General features: G+C 45.7%; 1 long non-coding RNA gene across 1 annotated transcript; it reads right to left on the reverse strand.

The window, feature by feature from the left end:
* Window positions 1-7,695: 7,695 nt before the first annotated feature.
* LOC125520072 (uncharacterized) lies at window positions 7,696-11,998 on the reverse strand. Its single transcript, XR_007288408.2, has 5 exons — window positions 11,357-11,998; window positions 11,067-11,252; window positions 10,710-10,949; window positions 9,569-9,688; window positions 7,696-7,949 (listed from the first exon to the last, which is right to left on the reverse strand). It is a non-coding gene; the product is annotated as an uncharacterized LOC125520072 (long non-coding RNA).
* Between the last annotated feature and the right edge of the window lie 5,713 nt (window positions 11,999-17,711).

Below are 17,711 nucleotides of genomic sequence, written 5' to 3' on the forward strand. Positions count from 1 at the left end.
TTCCTAGTAGAACTAGGGCTAGCCAAACGTTCATAATGTCTGCATCTACTCCTGCAATAGGTCAGTCACCTAGCGGTGCATTAAGGACATAATTCTTCTATGCAGCAATGAGGATAAACCTCAGATCACGGATCCAATCCGCATCACTGCTACTAACATCTTTCAACTTAGTTTTCTCTAGGAACATATCAAAAATAAAATAGGGGAGCTAAACGCGAGCTATTGATCTACAACATAGATATGCTAATACTACCAGGACTAAGTTCATGATAAATTTAAGTTCAATTAATCATATTACTTAAGAACTCCCACTTAGAAAGACATCCCTCTAATCTTCTAAGTGATCACGTGATCCAAATCAACTAAACCATAACCGATCATCACGTGAAATGGAGTAGTTTTCAATGGAGAACATCACTATGTTGATCATATCTACTATATGATTCACGCTCGACCTTTCGGTCTCAGTGTTCCGAGGCCATATCTGCATATGCTAGGCTCGTCAAGTTTAACCTGAGTATTATGCGTGTACAGAAACTGGCTTGCACCCGTTGTAGATGGACGTAGAGCTTATGACACCCGATCATCACATGGTGTCTGGGCACGACGAACTTTGGCAACGGTGCATACTCAGGGAGAACACTTTTATCTTGAAATTTAGTGAGAGATCATCTTATAATGCTACCGTCAATCAAAGCAAGATAAGATGCATAAAAGATAAACATCACATGCAATCAATATAAGTGATATGATCTGGCCATCATCATGTTGTGCTTGTGATCTCCATCTCCGAAGCACCGTCATGATCACCATCGTCACCGGCGCGACACCTTGATCACCATCGTAGCATCGTTGTTGTCTCGCCAATCTTATGCTTCCACGACTGTCGCTACCGCTTAGTGATAAAGTAAAGCATTACAGCGCAATTGCATTGCATACAATAAAGCGACAACCATATGGCTCCTGCCAGTTGCCGATAACTCGGTTACAAAACATGATCATCTCATACAATAGAATTTAGCATCATGTCTTGACCATATCACATCACAACATGCCCTGCAAAAATAAGTTAGACGTCCTCTACTTTGTTGTTGCAAGTTTTACGTGGCTACTACGGGCTTAGCAAGAACCGTTCTTACCTACGCATCAAAACCACAATGATAGTTTGTCAAGTTGGTGCTATTTTAACCTTCGCAAGGACCGGGCATAGCCACACCTGGTTCAACTAAAGTTGGAGAAACTGACACCCGCCAGCCACCTGTGTGCAAAGCACGTCGGTAGAACCAATCTCGCGTAAGTGTACGCGTAATGTCGGTCCGGGCCGCTTCATCCAACAATACCGCCGAACCAAAGTATGACATGCTGGTAAGCAGTATGACTTATATTGCCCACAACTCACTTGTGTTCTACTTGTGCACAACATCAACGCATAAAACCTAGGCTCTAATGCCACTGTTGGGGAACATAGTAATTTCAAAATTTTCCTACGCACACGCAAGATCATGGTGATGCATAGCAACGAGAGGGGAGAGTGTTGTCCATGTACCCTCATAGACCGAAAGCGGAAGCGTTAGCACAACGCGGTTGATGTAGTCATACGTCTTCATGATCCGACCGATCCAAGTACCGAACGCACGACACCTCCGAGTTCAGCACACGTTCAGCTCGATGACGTCCCGCGAACTCCGATCCAGCAGACCTTCACGGGAGAGTTCCGTCAGCACAACGGCGTGGTGACGGTGATGATGTTGCTACCGACGCAGGGCTTCGCCTAAGCACCGCTACGATATGACCGAGGTGGAATATGGTGGAGGGGGGCACTGCACACGGCTGGGAGAGATCAACTGATCAACTTGTGTCTCTTTGGGGTGCCCCTGCCCCCGTATATAAAGGAGTGGAGGAGGGGGAGGGCTGGCCCTCTCTATGGCGCGCCCTAGGGGAGTCCTACTCCCACCGGGAGTAGGATTCCCCCTTTCCTAGTAGAACTAGGAGCCCTTCCAAGTAGTAGGAGTAGGAGGGAAGGAAATGGTAGGGAAAAGGAGAAGGAAGGAAGGGGGCGCCCCCCTCCCTAGTCCAATTCGGACCAGCCCATGGGGAGGAGTGTGGCCACCCTTTGAGGCCTTTCTCTCCTTTCCCGTATGGCCCATTAAGGCCCAATACGAATTCCCGTAACTCCCCGGTACTCCCGAAAATACCCGAATCACTCGGAACCTTTCTGATGTCCGAATATAGTCGTCCAATATATCGATCTTTATGTCTCGACCATTTCGAGACTCCTCGTCATATCCCCGATCTCATTCCGGACTCCAAACTCCTTCGATACATCAAAACACATAAACTCATAATATAACCGTCATCGAACTTTAAGAGTGCGGACCCTACGGGTTCGAGAACTATATAGACATGACCGATACACGTCTCCGGTCAATAACCAATAGCGGAACCTGGATGCTCATATTGGCTCCTACATATTCTACGAAGATCTTTATCGGTCAAACCGCATAACAACATACGTTGTTCCCTTTGTCATCGGTATGTTACTTGCCTGAGATTCGATCATCGGCATCTCAATACCTAGTTCAATCTCATTACCGGCAAGTCTCTTTACTCGTTCCGTAATACATCATCTCGCAACTAACTCATTAGTTGCAATGCTTGCAAGGCTTAGGTGATGTGCATTACCGAGAGGGCCCAAAGATACCTCTCCGACAATCGGAGTGACAAATCCTAATCTCGAAATACGCCAACCCAACAAGTACCTTTTGGAGACACCTGTAGAGCACCTTTATAATCACTCAGTTACGTTGTGACGTTTGGTAGCACACAAAGTGTTCCTATGGTAAACGGGAGTTGCATAATCTCATAGTCATAGGAACATGTATAAGTCATGAAGAAAGCAATAGCAACAAACTAAACGATCAAGTGCTATGCTAACGGAATGGGTCAAGTCAATCACATTATTCTCTAATGATGTGACCCCGTTAATCAAATGACAACTCATGTCTATGGCTAGGAAACTTAACCATCTTTGATTCAACGAGCTAGTCAAGTAGAGGCATACTAGTGACACTCTGTTTGTCTATGTATTCACACATGTATTATGTTTCCGGTTAATACAATTCTAGCATGAATAATAAACATTTATCATGAAATAAGGAAATAAATACTCTAGGGCATATTTCCTTCAGATCAAGGGGGGGCTTGCCTGGTTGCTTTGGCAAGTAGGGGTCATCAACAACGTAGTCGATCGGGGCACCAGCAGCGGCGTCAGTCTCATAGTCTACCAGAGAGAAGAGGGGGAAGAAACAATGAATACAATGCAAATAGATGCATATCGATGCATGACATGACAAGTAATGGTGCCAGGTGTGCCCTAACGCAGTAAGAGGTGATACCGGCTAAGGGGGAAACATCCGGGAAAGTATCCCCGGTGTTTCGCGTTTTCGGACAGATGAACCAGAGGGGGAAAGTTGCGTGTTCGCTATGCTAGGGATGTGTGGTAGACGAACGGGCTGCGTATCCGGATTCGTCTCGTTGTTCTGAGCAACTTTACTGTACAAAGTATTTTCATCCGAGCTACCGATTATTTTATATTAATTTTTAAAGATTTAATTCATTTTTAGAATTCATTTAATTAGAAAATGTAATTATGACATCAGCGTGATGTCAGCTATCAACCGCCTGTTGACTGGGTCAATAGACGTGTGGGTCCCTATTGTCATTGGCTAGACCAACTAATCATGATTAAATAGTTAACTAAGTGATTAGGTTAATTAATTAATTGATTAATTAATTAATTATTATTTATATAATAATAATTATTTTTAATTCCTTTTTTACGTTCCAGGGGCTTGGGCCACCAGTCATTGACACATGGGGCGGGGCCCAGCTATCATAGGCCCCTGTGGCCTTAGCGTGTCGGGCGGGCGTAGCGGCCAGCGGGGCGCCTGGGCGCTAACGGGCGGCGCTGCCGGCGCGGCGTGCAACGCTGGCGAGGAGAACGGAGCGACGATAGCGGATGGCCAGGAGGGGCGTAGATTGAGGCGCGCGCGTCGGGCACATGAGGTAGCGATAGAGGGCAGCGGCTCACCGAAGCGAGTGTGGGCGCGGCCACGCACGACCGAGGCCTGGCCGGAGCGCGGCGAGGGCGACTGGACGCAGGCGCTGGCTAGCAGCGGTGGACGGCAGCGGCAGCGACGTCTGCAGGGGCGCGAGCAGGGGCTACTGCCCACGCGCGGTGCGGGGAGGAGGCCGCGGCCACGGGGCAGCATCGGGCAGACGACGGCGAGCGGTTGACAGGGCGGAGCGGGGCTAGGCGGTCGCCGCGGCGGGAGATGTGCGAGGGCCGACGCCGGCCGGAAGGCAGTGCGCGCGGTGGCTGGCGTGACCGCGCGGCAAGAGGAGGAGAGGCCAGAGGCGCGGGGTGGCAAGTGCCGCCCGGAGCGCGAGCTCCGCCAGACGGCCGCGGCGATGCGTGCACAGTCCAGACACGGGCACGCGCGCAAAGGCGCGGTCGTGGGCGCGACGGGGTCGTGGTGAGCGTGTGGCGAGGGAGAGAGGAGAGGACGGGGCCTCACCGCGGGTTGGATGGAATGGGGAAACGGGAGGCGAGGAGGAGGACGAAGACGACGGGGACGGAGAGGAAGCAGTCCGGCGGGGAGGAGGAGGTAGGCGGCGGCGGGCGACCGGGGGGGCGTTGGGATCGGGCTCCTCCCGATCCAGATCCAGTTGAGGGAGTGGGGTGTGGGGTCGTGGGGGTTTAGGGTTTTTCCCCCATTGGGGATATGGGGGGGTTTGGGCCGATTGGTGGGCTGGTCGGCTGGGCCGTCTGGCCCAGTTGGCCGGGGTCCTTTTTTTGCTTTCTGATTTGTTCTTTTCTTTTTTACTTATTTTTCCTTTACAATTTTCTATTATTTGCAATACAATTTAGTTTTAGTAAAATATAAAATTAGTTCCTAAAATAGTGTTACTACATATTCTAATGCCACACAAACTTGGGCAACTAGATAAAATAGTTCAATATTTTATTATTCTTAAAAGGCATTTTATTAATTGTTCTTGCTACTTTTGATTTGTGTTAGGACATTCAAACACCCCTAAAGATGTTGGGTTTCTCCACCATAATTTCCTATACAATATTTGCTTCACTCGGAACATTTTAGTCTTAATATTTGAAAACTTTTATTGTTTGCTTGATTTTAAATTTGAATTTGAATCGGTTTTTGAATTAACGAGAGATTAGCAATGGTAACGGAGGTGACGTCGCATCATTAGCAGAGTTTCACTGTAGCTTAATTATTCGGGCATTACAGGGGCGCGCCCTCCACCCTTGCCGCCGCCTCATGGCTCTTCTGACTTATACTCCAAGTCCACTGGGTGTCTTTTGGTCCAAGAAAAATCATCGCGAAAGTTTTATTCCATTGGGACTCCGTTTGATATTCCTTTTCCGCGAAGCTAAAAAACAAGGAAAACACAAAAACTGGCACTGGGTTCTAGGTTGTTAGTCCCAAAAATAATATAAGATAACATATTAATGCATATAAAAAATCCAAAACAGATAATATAATAGCATGGAACAATCACAAATTATAGATACGTTAGAGATGTATTACTTAGAAGGCCGCAGGGCAGCATCCGCCCCGGCCAGCTCATTCAGGGCCATGTCCATGAGGCCCCATTCCTCCTTATTTTCTATCTCCTCCGGCTCCGAGTTGACTTCACCAAACTGGAAGACTAGTGGCAGATGATCCTTCTATGCCATGGCGTTGGTGGAGGTCTGCGAGAGGGGAATGGGAGGCGAAGAGTAAGGTTGCCCATATTAAACAACAGCTTGGGCGCCATTTATTGACAGGTTAGGAGCAAGGCGGGCAGCCATGTAAGTCAAAAGGCTCGCTTCCCAGTGAGCCTACTCAGCATATAACTCGCGCGCTTCTCGGTGAGCCTGCGCAACGGAGGACTGCTTGCAGGCCTCCCGGCCAGCTTGTGCAGTGGACTGCGCTCGCACGCCTCCCGATAAGCCTGTGTAGTGGATTGCGCTTGCACACCTGAAGAAGATGAACGATGGCACCTCCTAGCCAGTAAAAGTATGATGTGTGGCATCACGAGAATTGTTAGCAGAACGCCCACGGTTTAAATTATACAAACGTTTGAGATGACAATGTGGCACCTATTTGTTTCAAAATGCCTTTGTTGGTTGTTAATTCGTGTGTCTTCTCTCAAATTGGACACGAAAAATACCACAACATGTTGGTGCCATTCCATGATAGCATGCCAAGTTTCATGAATTTCAGATGAGTTTTGGATTTACTAGAATTTTAAAACCAAGTATCTCAATGTTTGTGGCCGAGCCACGAAGCCAAGGTGTTTGAATTTCATTCACACTTCTTGCATGGGACCTAAGCATGCACCCAAGAACACACATATGATTTTTCAACGCACTTTGCTACACTGGAGCATGTTCGTATAGTTCCAATTTGAATTATGCACATAAAATGCCAAGAAAACTCGGTTAATATATAAAAATGTCTAAACGAACTTTGAATAATTCCAAATTTTAACGCGACACTCTTGTTAGTCTATGTTCTATCTAGAAAAAAAAATACCACAACATGTTGGTGCCATTCCATGATAGCATGCCAAGTTTCATGAATTTCATACGAGTTTTGGATTTACTATTATATAAAAACCAAGTATCTCAATGTTTGCGGTCAAGCGATGGTGCCGAGGTGTTTCAAATTCATTCCCATTTCTTGCATGGAACCTAAGCATGAACCCAAGGACATAGATTTGATTTTTGAACCCATTTGTCTGCATTGGAGCATGTGCCTGTAGTTCAAATTTGAATTATGCACATAAAATGCCTAGAAAACTCAGCTAATGTACAAAAATATCCAAACGAACCCCAAAAATTCCAAATTATAACACGATACTCCTTTTGGTCTATGTTTACACTAGAAGAAATTTGAAAGCAAGAAGAGGCAACTAATATCGTTTCATCCACAAAGGTGACACGTTCCCTACCGGTAGCATGAGGCTTCTTGTGAGAAGCTCTTGTTTGTGAGAAGCTTATACCAGAACCTGCCCCGAATGGGATAAATTTTTTACCACGACATGTTGGTGCCGTTCCATTAATGCATGCCAAGTTTCATGAATTTCAGACGAGTTTTGGATTTACTGGAATTTGAAAACCAAGTATCTCAATGTTTGCGACCGAGCGACGGTGCCGAGGTGTTTCAAATTCATTCCTATTTGTTGCATGGGACCTAAGCATGCACCCTAGGACACACATTTGATTTTTCCACCCATTTTGCTATATATATGAAGGATTATAGATTGCATAACTAGTCAACTAATCTCCCATCTATATTTCTATCAGCAGCACACTAGATAGGCCACACATTTATTCCTACAGTACCGTGAGGCAAAAACAGATTATGGTGCCTCCCAAGTGAGGTAAAAACAGATTATCAGCAGCACACTAGATAGACCACACATCTATATTTCTAACAGCAGCACACTAGATAGGCCACACATTTATTACATTTACATGGTGGTGGCTGGCTGACAATCATGGCTGCTAGCTCATGCTGCCAGCGTGTGTGCACATCTCCCCGCTAGAACCAACCCAACCCAAACGAAGTAACAATAGCAAACCACACATGTACCAATAAACTTCAGTATGAAACAGTTTCTCGCTGAAAGAAACTACCAAAGCATTTCCAAGAATTTCAAAGAAACCGCCTCAAGTCAATTCAGCCAAGGATATTATTTTCCACAAGCAAAAAACTATGGTTCAGCTCCCACATGGGCATGGGGTTTTTTGGGTTTCAAGACACAAATCACAGAACTGGATGGGCATATAGAAGGTACATTGTGAATCTACGGCGTCAACCTGCTGGAGTTACTTGTCCTCAGTGATGAGCAGTTGCTTCCTCCTTGGGCTTGGTCATCTGGACAGCCAAAAAAAACATGCAACTGTAAGAAGATGGATTGATGGTAAAAAGAGTGAAGAATTGTGATTCAATGAGCAGAAAACCATGTGTACATTATAATACTGTAGACAAGAAAATAATAAGCCTAATATGAAGGTAATTGTTTTTCTTATTGATGGCTGTAAGATGGACTGATGGTAAAAAGAGAGAAGAATTGTGATTCAGTGAACAGAAAACAAGACGTTATTATTCAGCAGTGATACTCGATATTTGACAAGTATGGTTTCATGTATACAAGTTAGGCAGAGCAATGTACAAGATAAACCGTTTTATATAAAGCGTGTCCAATCAATATCCAAAATGCTATCGAGCAGATCATAGAAACAGAGTCCCAAAAGTCTAATTAGCTGCTGCAGCGACAGCCACGCGCCATGCCGGCAGCGGTAGGCTGGGGCGAGGGTTGGAGAGGAGGCAAGTGTTCTCAGGTTATTAACAGGGAAACTGGGTGATTAACATCTCTCAACAAATAAAAAATAACTTAAAATATTGAGTGCGGCAGCAACATCTACTTGTTACTGGAGTCCCAGTTCAAGATGGCCAGAGGCCACTTGGCACCATGGAACCTACACAATTTCCATCATATATATGAATGAGTTAGGAAGTAAAGTAGAGTTGAACTACCCAGCCTCATACATATATATATAAAGTGTGCTGCACTGCTGCTACAGGAAGTTTCATAGGCTTTCAAGTGAGGGGATACACGTTGTTCAACTGTCGTGTTTATTTGTTGTTGTTGGGGAAAGCAATAGCTTAATCAATCCACTTCTCAAAAAGTATGAACAACCTATCACTCAAACAGTCCTTGAGTGCTAATATAGTATTGTATTGGTAAAAAAACATGTCACCACGAAGAGCTTTAACAGTTAGCACCATTTTTTATTAGAGAAGTTCAGAGAGAGATTTGAGAAATCTATATTAGAGAAAACTTCGGTGCATACAGAAATTCTCTCAAGTCTCATTGCAAATATCAAGTGCATACAGAAGCTTTGATTTGAGTGGGAATGGTATGAAAGGGGCATATAAGGACAACATACTCAAGAGTTGCATATCTGCATAGAAATGATGCTGATCACATAAGTAAATAACAGTGAATGACAAACGATCTGCACTTAGGATCGCACACACACCAACGAGCACCAAAAAAGTAAAGGGTAAATAACAATCTCACACTATTATCACTAGTGCACATTTCTTCATAGAAGAAACACTGCCTAATACAGACCTACCTAGGAAATCAAAACATTGTAGGAATAGGTATCCATATATTTTGAAGATGAACGACAGCAAATTGATATACTTACACGCACACATGCAGTTTTAATTAATTAAATGAGCAGGCAACAAATGCAATTGGAAATCTAGGGGCTGGAGGTAGTGAGAGCAACGCATGAGGGATCGTCAAGATGTAGGGGATGGAGGTGTCTCACTTAGTTTCAAAATAAGATGCACACAAAGACAACCACATAAATATAGCAGTGCATAGTACTGAGGAAAACAGGGACATCTCTTTGCCAACATGTATGATTTGGAGCAGCAATAGCGAGCAGAGGAAGATGAGAGGGAGATGGAGATGCTACCTGTCGTGGTGGGTCGGCGTGGACGTGCTTGAGCTCGGGGCAAGACCTCTTGGTCGCCCTAGGAGCAGAGCAGCAAACCCTCATGGCCCTCCTGCTCGCAATGCCGTACAAGCCTGCCACCTAAGAATAGCAAAATATGAGTCTGAAACAGGATATGGATTCAGCAACAATAACCATCGTCAACAAGCACACTTCCTTTCATGTAGGTTTAAAATATAAACAAACTCATGATTCAGTTATATATGATAAAACATAACATATGGTTCAGTTATAGTCATACCACCTATACAAAGATCAGGCAAAGATATATTTTGACCTGAGGACCAACATGTCTGCCTCAGCAACTATCTAAAATTATCAAATATGCCAACAATTATTTATTGATGCTTCCCACTAAGCTTCATTAGCTACAGGTGAAATGATGAGAGGTCCAGGAAGAGCTAACACCTCATATAATCAACACACAATGATAATAATAATAATTAAAAGGAGAGAACCTATCAGATAAAGCACGCAATTTCATCTCTATCCGTTTGTGAAAAGGATCGTTCAAGCCTTCAGAATTCTTATTCTGAATTTTTTTAAATCTACCCTCGGAAAGGACAACTTGATGGGTCCTGATAAACCTAAACATATGGGATATATAACAATTTATTTTTGCATATATATATATATAACAGTTTGTACCCAAGTGGAGAATTAGCAGAGAGACAAATGGATGGGTTAAGTGTGTGTCAGTAGCAACCTCTAGCGACTTGTACCCAAGTAAGATATACTGACTTAATCTCTGTGATTCTTAGATCTAGTCATGCTCGTGTTATTATGTAAATAAGCTCACCAGTGATGTGGCAATTTGTTTCACTGCATGTAACGAGGTCCAGTTGCGCAGCAAGTTTACCGTCCAACGAAACACCCTCTTATACCACTATACCAGGACTAGATCTAAGAATCACAGATAATATACAACACAACAACTAACCTATATACCACTATTATAGACAAAGAATGGGTGCTAAATCCGATCGACCCTCTAACAGCGCAGGCGCGGATATATTACAGCCTTTTCCGGCAAAAACCATTCATGGGCATTGCCACATTTCTGGTGAGCAACCTGAGATCCTGATCCGTGCGAACTACGTACCTGTTTCGGTACCATGCGTAGAGACGTGACACGATAGACTTGCTGCTGCTACGGGCAGAAACTCATTCGCCTCAGCACCCTGCAGCCCTGAGGAAGTTGTCGTAGGGGCTTGACGCTGACAGCTTTAGGAAAATGTTGCTGGAAGGGATCGTCTGCCGTCTGTGGGTTGCTGGTGTTCATGTACTCAGGGTAACCCTTAAAGTTGTCGTCGGCGAACGGGTTCGTGCTCTGCGCCCCGGCCTGCTTAGACAAAGCCTCGTTGGTTTCAGCATCTTGCTAAAATGTAGTACTAACATGCTTCTCTCAGATGCGTTGTGAGAGACTGAAGAATGGTCTGCAGAGTGGAAATTATGCTACCTGAGGCAACAGCGGGTCATGGAAGAGAGCCAGGTCCATCTGGTTGGGCTGATGGCTTGGCAGCGGAGCTGCTTGCATGTTCGTCTGGAAGCTCATGAAGGTACACATCAGTCTTGAGGTCCACTCGCGGACGGCGGGGTCGATCACGTCCTTTTACACCTTGTCCTGCCCTTGCACATACACCTCCTGCACCCACCCACACACATTCATTCATTCATTCATTCAGCAGCACCACCAAGTGTATGCATGCGTATGGAGCAGAGCACAGGAGAGGACTCATGGAGGAGTACCTGCCATCCGAATGGGTACACGAAGGAGCATCCAGCCTTCTTGTCGATGACCGGCATGAACTTGCCGTCCGCCGCCGCGACTGCGCAGTACCTTTGTTGGGGCTGGCCGGTGCCATGGCCCTAACGGTGGCGGAGAGCAGCCTCCGCGCCGGTGTCTTGGCGGTCGGGGAAGGGAGGCCGAGGCCATGGCCATGGAGGGAACTCATCGCCGGTGAGCACGATGGAGTGCGGGCACTTTGCCCTGTCCTCCTCATCTAGTGGGTCCGGCAGGGACGCGCCCCCGAGGGCATACAGGTCGGCGAAGACGCAGGCCCCGGTGGCGGCGGCCTCGGCAGCGACCTTGCGGAGCGAGCCGCCGGCGCGGGAGGAGTTGAGGCGGCCGAGCTCGAGCCCGGTGACGATCCCCGACGGCGCCGCCTCGAGGGCCTCCCGGTGCGCGCGCACGGAGGGCCGCGCCGGCGCGCCCCGCCCGCCAGCCGCCTCGTCGATGTGCAGCGGTGGTTGGATCTGGATGGGGATGGCTGTGTGGCTGTGGTGTAGCAAGCAGAGGTGGCGGCGGCGATGGGGAAAAGGGAGCGGGAGCGGCAGCGCCGAAGGGGATAAGGGAGCTAGGGTTTCGTGGGTGGATGAGGATGAGAGGGACACGGGGTGAGAGCGACGAGGGAGGTGTGGGCCGTTAGATCCGGGTGCATCCGACGGGGCTTAATGCATGATCCGCGTGATATGATTTTGGACCAATCAAAACGCATTATCTCCTTTAATGAGGTTAAGATCATTTAAATTGGTCATAATAATCGATTAAAAGTAAGTTGTTAAATCATGTCTGCTATTTGATGGCCTAGAAAATTTATATAAAATTAAATAGAAATAAAAAACCTTCGCATTGTGTCACCAAGTGTGACCTACTTTTTAGTAAAAATAACAAACTTTGAATAATGCAAATATCATTAAAAAAGTGTTCTCATAAATGAGTTTTTTATAAGATAATCATTTCTCGAGTGCCCAAAATGAACGTTTTTTTAAGGACCTACCAATATTTGTTGCAAAATTGTACCAAATCAATTTTCTAAGATACTAGGACATATTTAATGCACAACTGACCAAATGGTTGGGTGTCAAAAGTTTTGATCCACCTCTTGTGAAAAAGACAAATTTCTGCCGATTCAGTAGGAAGCGGGTCAAATTTGAAGTGTAGTTGCCTCATAGTTTGCTCTTTATTTTTTCCAAAAATCATTTCTAGGTACATAACTATCTATTTAATCAGAGAAACATCAAAAGTTTTCCAAAATTCAACAACTAGCTAGGAACGGTCAAGCCCGCAGTTTTAACCGCATTTTGAAACGGGCATAAAAAATAAAAAAATAAAAAATTGGAAAACCTTCGCATTGTGTCATTATATATGACCAAGTTACCAGGAAAAATACTAAACTTGTAATACGAAAATTATTTTAAAAAAGTGTTCTCAGAAATGAGCTATCATGCGTGAAGACTCATGGTTTTCAAGCCAAATGATCAATCTTACGGCCACATTCATGGCATAGTTTGTTCAAATGATCTCTTATTGTGCGCAAGGGTGCATCTTGTAATGACAAACAATGTTTCCTAAGGGAGTTATCATTTTCTTTACATGAAAAAACCATTTTCCATTTTTTGAGTGCCCAAAATGAGCTTTTTTGTGAAGGACCTGCCAAATATTTGTTGCAAAATAGTACCAAATCAATTTTCTAAAATACCAGGACATATTTAATGCGCAATTGACCAAATGGTTGGGTGTCAAAAGTTTTGATCCATCTCTTGTGAAAAAGACAAATTTCTGACGATTTAGTAGGAAGCGGGTCAAATTTGAACTGCAGCTGCCTCATATTTTGCTATTTATTTTTTTCAAAAATTATTTCTAGGTACATAAGTATCTATTTAATCAGAGAAATATCAAAAGTTTTCCAAGATTCAACCACTAGCTAGGAACGGTCAAGCCCGCCGTTTTGACCGCATTTTGAAACGGGCATAAAAAAATCAAAAAAATATCAAAAAATTGGAAAACCTTCGCATTGTGTCATTATATGTGACCAAGTTACCAGTAAAAATAATAAACTTGTAATACGACATTATTTTAAAAAAATGTTCTCGGAAATGAGCTATCATGCATGAAGATTCATGCCTTTCAAGCAAAATGATCAATCTTATGGCCACATTCATGGCATAGTTTATTCAAATGATCTCATATTATTCACAAGGGTGCATATTGGAATTCCAAACAATGTTGCCTAAGGGAGTTATCATTTTCTTTGCATGAAAAAATCATTTTCCATTTTTTGAGTGCCCAAAATGAGCTTTTTTGTGAAGGACCTACCAAATATTTGTTGCAAAATTGTACCAAATCAATTTTCTAAAATACTAGGACATATTTAATGCACAATTGTCCAAATGGTTGGGTGTCAAAAGTTTTGATCCATCTCTTGTGAAAAAGACAAATTTCTGCCGATTTAGTAGGAAGCGGGTCAAATTTGAACTGCAGCTGTCTCATAGTTTGCTATTTATTTTTTCCAAAAATTATTTCTAGGTTCATAAGTATCTATTTAATCAGAGAAACATCAAAAGTTTTCCAAGATTCAACCACTAGCTAGGAACGGTCAAGCCCGCCGTTTTGACCGCATTTTTAAACGGGCATAAAAAATTAAAAAAAAATTGGAAAACCTTCGCATTGTGTCATTATATGTGACCAAGTTACCAGTAAAAATAATAAACTTGTAATACGAAAATTATTTTTAAAAAGTGTTCTCAAAAATGAACTATCATGCGTGAAGATTCATGGCTTTCAAGCCAAATGATCAATCTTATGGCCCCATTCATGGCATAGTTTGTTCAAATGATCTCATAGTGTGCACAAGGGTGCATATTGGAATTCCAAACAATGTTGCCTAAGGGAGTTATCATTTTCTTTGCACGAAAAAATCATTTTCCATTTTTTGAGTGCCCCAAATGAGCTTTTTTGTGAAGGACCTACCAAATATTTGTTGCAAAATTATACCAAATAAATTTTCTAAAATACTAGGACATATTTAATGCACAATTGACCAAATGGTTGGGTGTCATAAGTTTTGATCCACCTTTTGTGAAAAAGACAAATTTCTACCGGTGGCGCTCCTTCCCGCTACTCGACCTCTTCGATCTAGGCGGGTAATCCACACCCACCCCCATCCTCCTCCCCCTTCTACATCCCACATGCCCCAACCGCCAGCATGACACCTTCCACCCAAATTACCGACCCATCCTCCAAATAAGCGCCGCCCTAAGCCATGGTGCACGCAGTATAGCCAAGAGCTCAAGGAGCATTTGGCAGCGAAGAAGCAAATTGTGGCCGCATGCGCGGATGAGGTCACGATGGTTGCCATTCGTGCCGACCCCTAGATCTTGGAGGAGCACCTTGCCGTCAAGGCCACCATCGATGCCTCATACACTGATGCCGCCACAAGGTTGGCCGCTTTAAACGACAGTTCGTGGTGTTTTTTCGAGGCCACCGTCAGTGCCTTCGACGAAGACTGCGTGGTTTTTTTCTCACCGTGCCCATGCTTACCTCAACTCAAGAGCTAGCAGGTTGGTGCCCAAAGCGGCTCAGGCAACTCACTACTACGAGGAGGGCACCCACGATGTGGAGGCCTTGCCCTCTTCCAAGTCCAAGGAGCCAATCGTCATCAATATCTCTGACGATGATGAGTAGCTTGTCTTATTAGCTAACTATAAGGACCTATGTTCACCTAGCTAGCACGTTGATTAAGCATGTTCGGTTTACCTGTTTGCATGTGCCGCTCCTACCTTTCCTTAACAAATTATAGTGATTTGTTCTATGTACTGCTACCATGCAATCTGATCCTCTAGTATATATGTTCTATATGTCGTGCAATGTGGTGCTCACTTATTAACTATTTGGTTAATTTGTTTTTTTGACTAAACACTATAGTGTGACCTCCCACAGCCTTTTATTAAAAAAGGGGTAAAAGAATTACAAGGGCTACCAGGGGTAACCAGGATTAAAAAACTAACTATTTACCAACTACATAAAGAAGAGGAGACAATTATGGGGGGAGAAAGGAGACCCATTGAGGGAGTCCTTGATTAGGGGGTCTCCGGACAGCCGGACTATATCCTTTGGCCGGACTGTTGGACTATGAAGATACAAGATTGAAGACTTCGTCCCGTGTCCGGATGGGACTCTCCTTGGCGTGGAAGGCAAGCTAGGCAATACAGATATGTAGATCTCCTCCCTTGTAACCGACTCTATGTAACCCTAGCCCCCTACGGTGTCTATATAAACCGGAGGGGTTAGTCCGTAGGACAACATACAATCATACCATAGGCTAGCTTCTAGGGTTTAGCCTCTATGATCTCGTGGTAGATCAACTCTTGTAATACTCATATCATGAAGAACAATCAAGCAGGACGTAGGGTATTACCTCCTTCAAGAGGGCCCGAACCTGGGTAAACATCGTATCCCTTGTCTCCTGTTACCATCCGCCTTAGACGCATAGTTCGGGACCCCCTACCCGAGATCCACCGGTTTTGACACCGACATTGGTGCTTTCATTGAGAGTTCCACTGTGCCGTCACCGTAAGGCTCGATGGCTCCTTCGATCATCGATAACGATGCGGTCCAGGGTGAGGTTTTCCTCCCCGGACCGATCTCTGTATTCGGCGGCTTCGCACTGCGGGCCAATTCACTTGGCCATCTGGAGCAGATCGAGAGCTACGCCCCTGGCCATCAGGTCAGATTCGAAAACTTGAACTACACGGCCGACATCCGCAGAGACTTGATCTTCGACGGATTCGAACCCATGTCAGGTGTTCCGCGCAGTTGCAACGAGCATGACATAACTCTGTCGTCGGACAATGTTCGGGAGATCGCATCTGCAACTACTCCGGCCATCAATCCGGAGCAAATCGCGCCATCCGAGAGCGGAGGGATAGACCCCGCCATGGAGGCCGCACTCTCAGTGGCGATAGAGACGGATACTGACTTCACCCCTTACGAGAGCCGTGTCGCCGGACCACTGGATTCTTCTCCGGCCAGGAACTCCGAGCCGCCTGCATCCGCACCCATCGAATCCGATTGGGCGCCGATCATAGAGTTCACCTCCGCGGATATCTTTCAGCACTCACCTTTCGGCGATGTGCTAAATTCATTAAGGTCTCTCTCCCTGTCAGGAGAACCTTGGCCGAACTATGTCCGGCTAGAATGGGATGCAAACGACGAAGAAATTCGCTGCCCACCCACCACCCACTTAGTAGCCACTGTCGACGATTTAACTGACATGTTCGATTTCGACTCCGAAGACATCGACGGTATGGACGACGATGTAGGAGACGAGCAGGAAGCACCGCCCACAGGGCGCTGGACCGCTACCTCATCATACGACATATACATGGTGGACACCCCTAAAGAAGGCAATGGCGACGAGATAGCGGAGGATGACCCCTCCAAGAAGCAACCCAAGCGTCGACGTCAGCGGCGCCGCTTTAAGTCCCGCCAGAGCAAAAGTAGTGATACCGGCACAGGAGATAATAACACTCCGGATAGTGCCGAAGACAACCTCAATCCCCTCCAGCACGATGTAGAGCCGGAGGATGAACAAGCTAGCCCTCCAGAGCAGGCAGCAGATGAAGAACCGGATGAGGACAATTACATGCCTCCCTCCGAACATGAGGCAAGCCTCGGCGACGAAGAATTTATCATGCCTGAGGATCCCGTCGAGCAGGAGCGCTTCAAGCGCCGGCTTATGGCCACAGCAAATAGCCTGAAGAAAAAGCAACACCAGCTTCAAGCTGATCAAGACTTGCTAGCAGACAGATGGACCGAAGTCCTTGCGGCCGAGGAATACGAACTCGAGCGTCCCTCCAAGAGTTACCCAAAACGCAGGTTGCTACCTCACCTCGAGGAGGAAGCATTGAAGCCTCATTCACCAGTGTACGATGTGGCTGACCAGCCAATGCGTGGCCGAGCCGGAGAGGCATTTCAGCCTGAAGTTCAACCTGCACCCTGCCGCCACTCAATCAAAAATACCAAGGCCTGGGACAACACACGGGACCTGCGAGACGTATTGGACAGTAAGGCAAAACTTGCAAGGTCAATATACGGGTCACGGGCACGCGCGCTAACACGGGATGATGATCGTCGCGCTGGATACACCAAAAGCAAATCCGGCCGAGCCGAATACAGCAGACAAGACTCATACGAACTGCGTCGGGATATAGCCCGGCACAGAGGCGCCGCACACCCCCTATGCTTCACTGATGAAGTTATGGATCACGAATTCCCGGAGGGTTTCAGACCCGTAAATATCGAATCATATGATGGTACAAC

This window comes from Triticum urartu, chromosome 7A (genome assembly GCF_056163025.1).
Source record: "Triticum urartu cultivar PI428250 chromosome 7A, HENAU_Tu73, whole genome shotgun sequence".
In the NCBI taxonomy this organism is placed as follows: domain Eukaryota; kingdom Viridiplantae; phylum Streptophyta; class Magnoliopsida; order Poales; family Poaceae; genus Triticum; species Triticum urartu.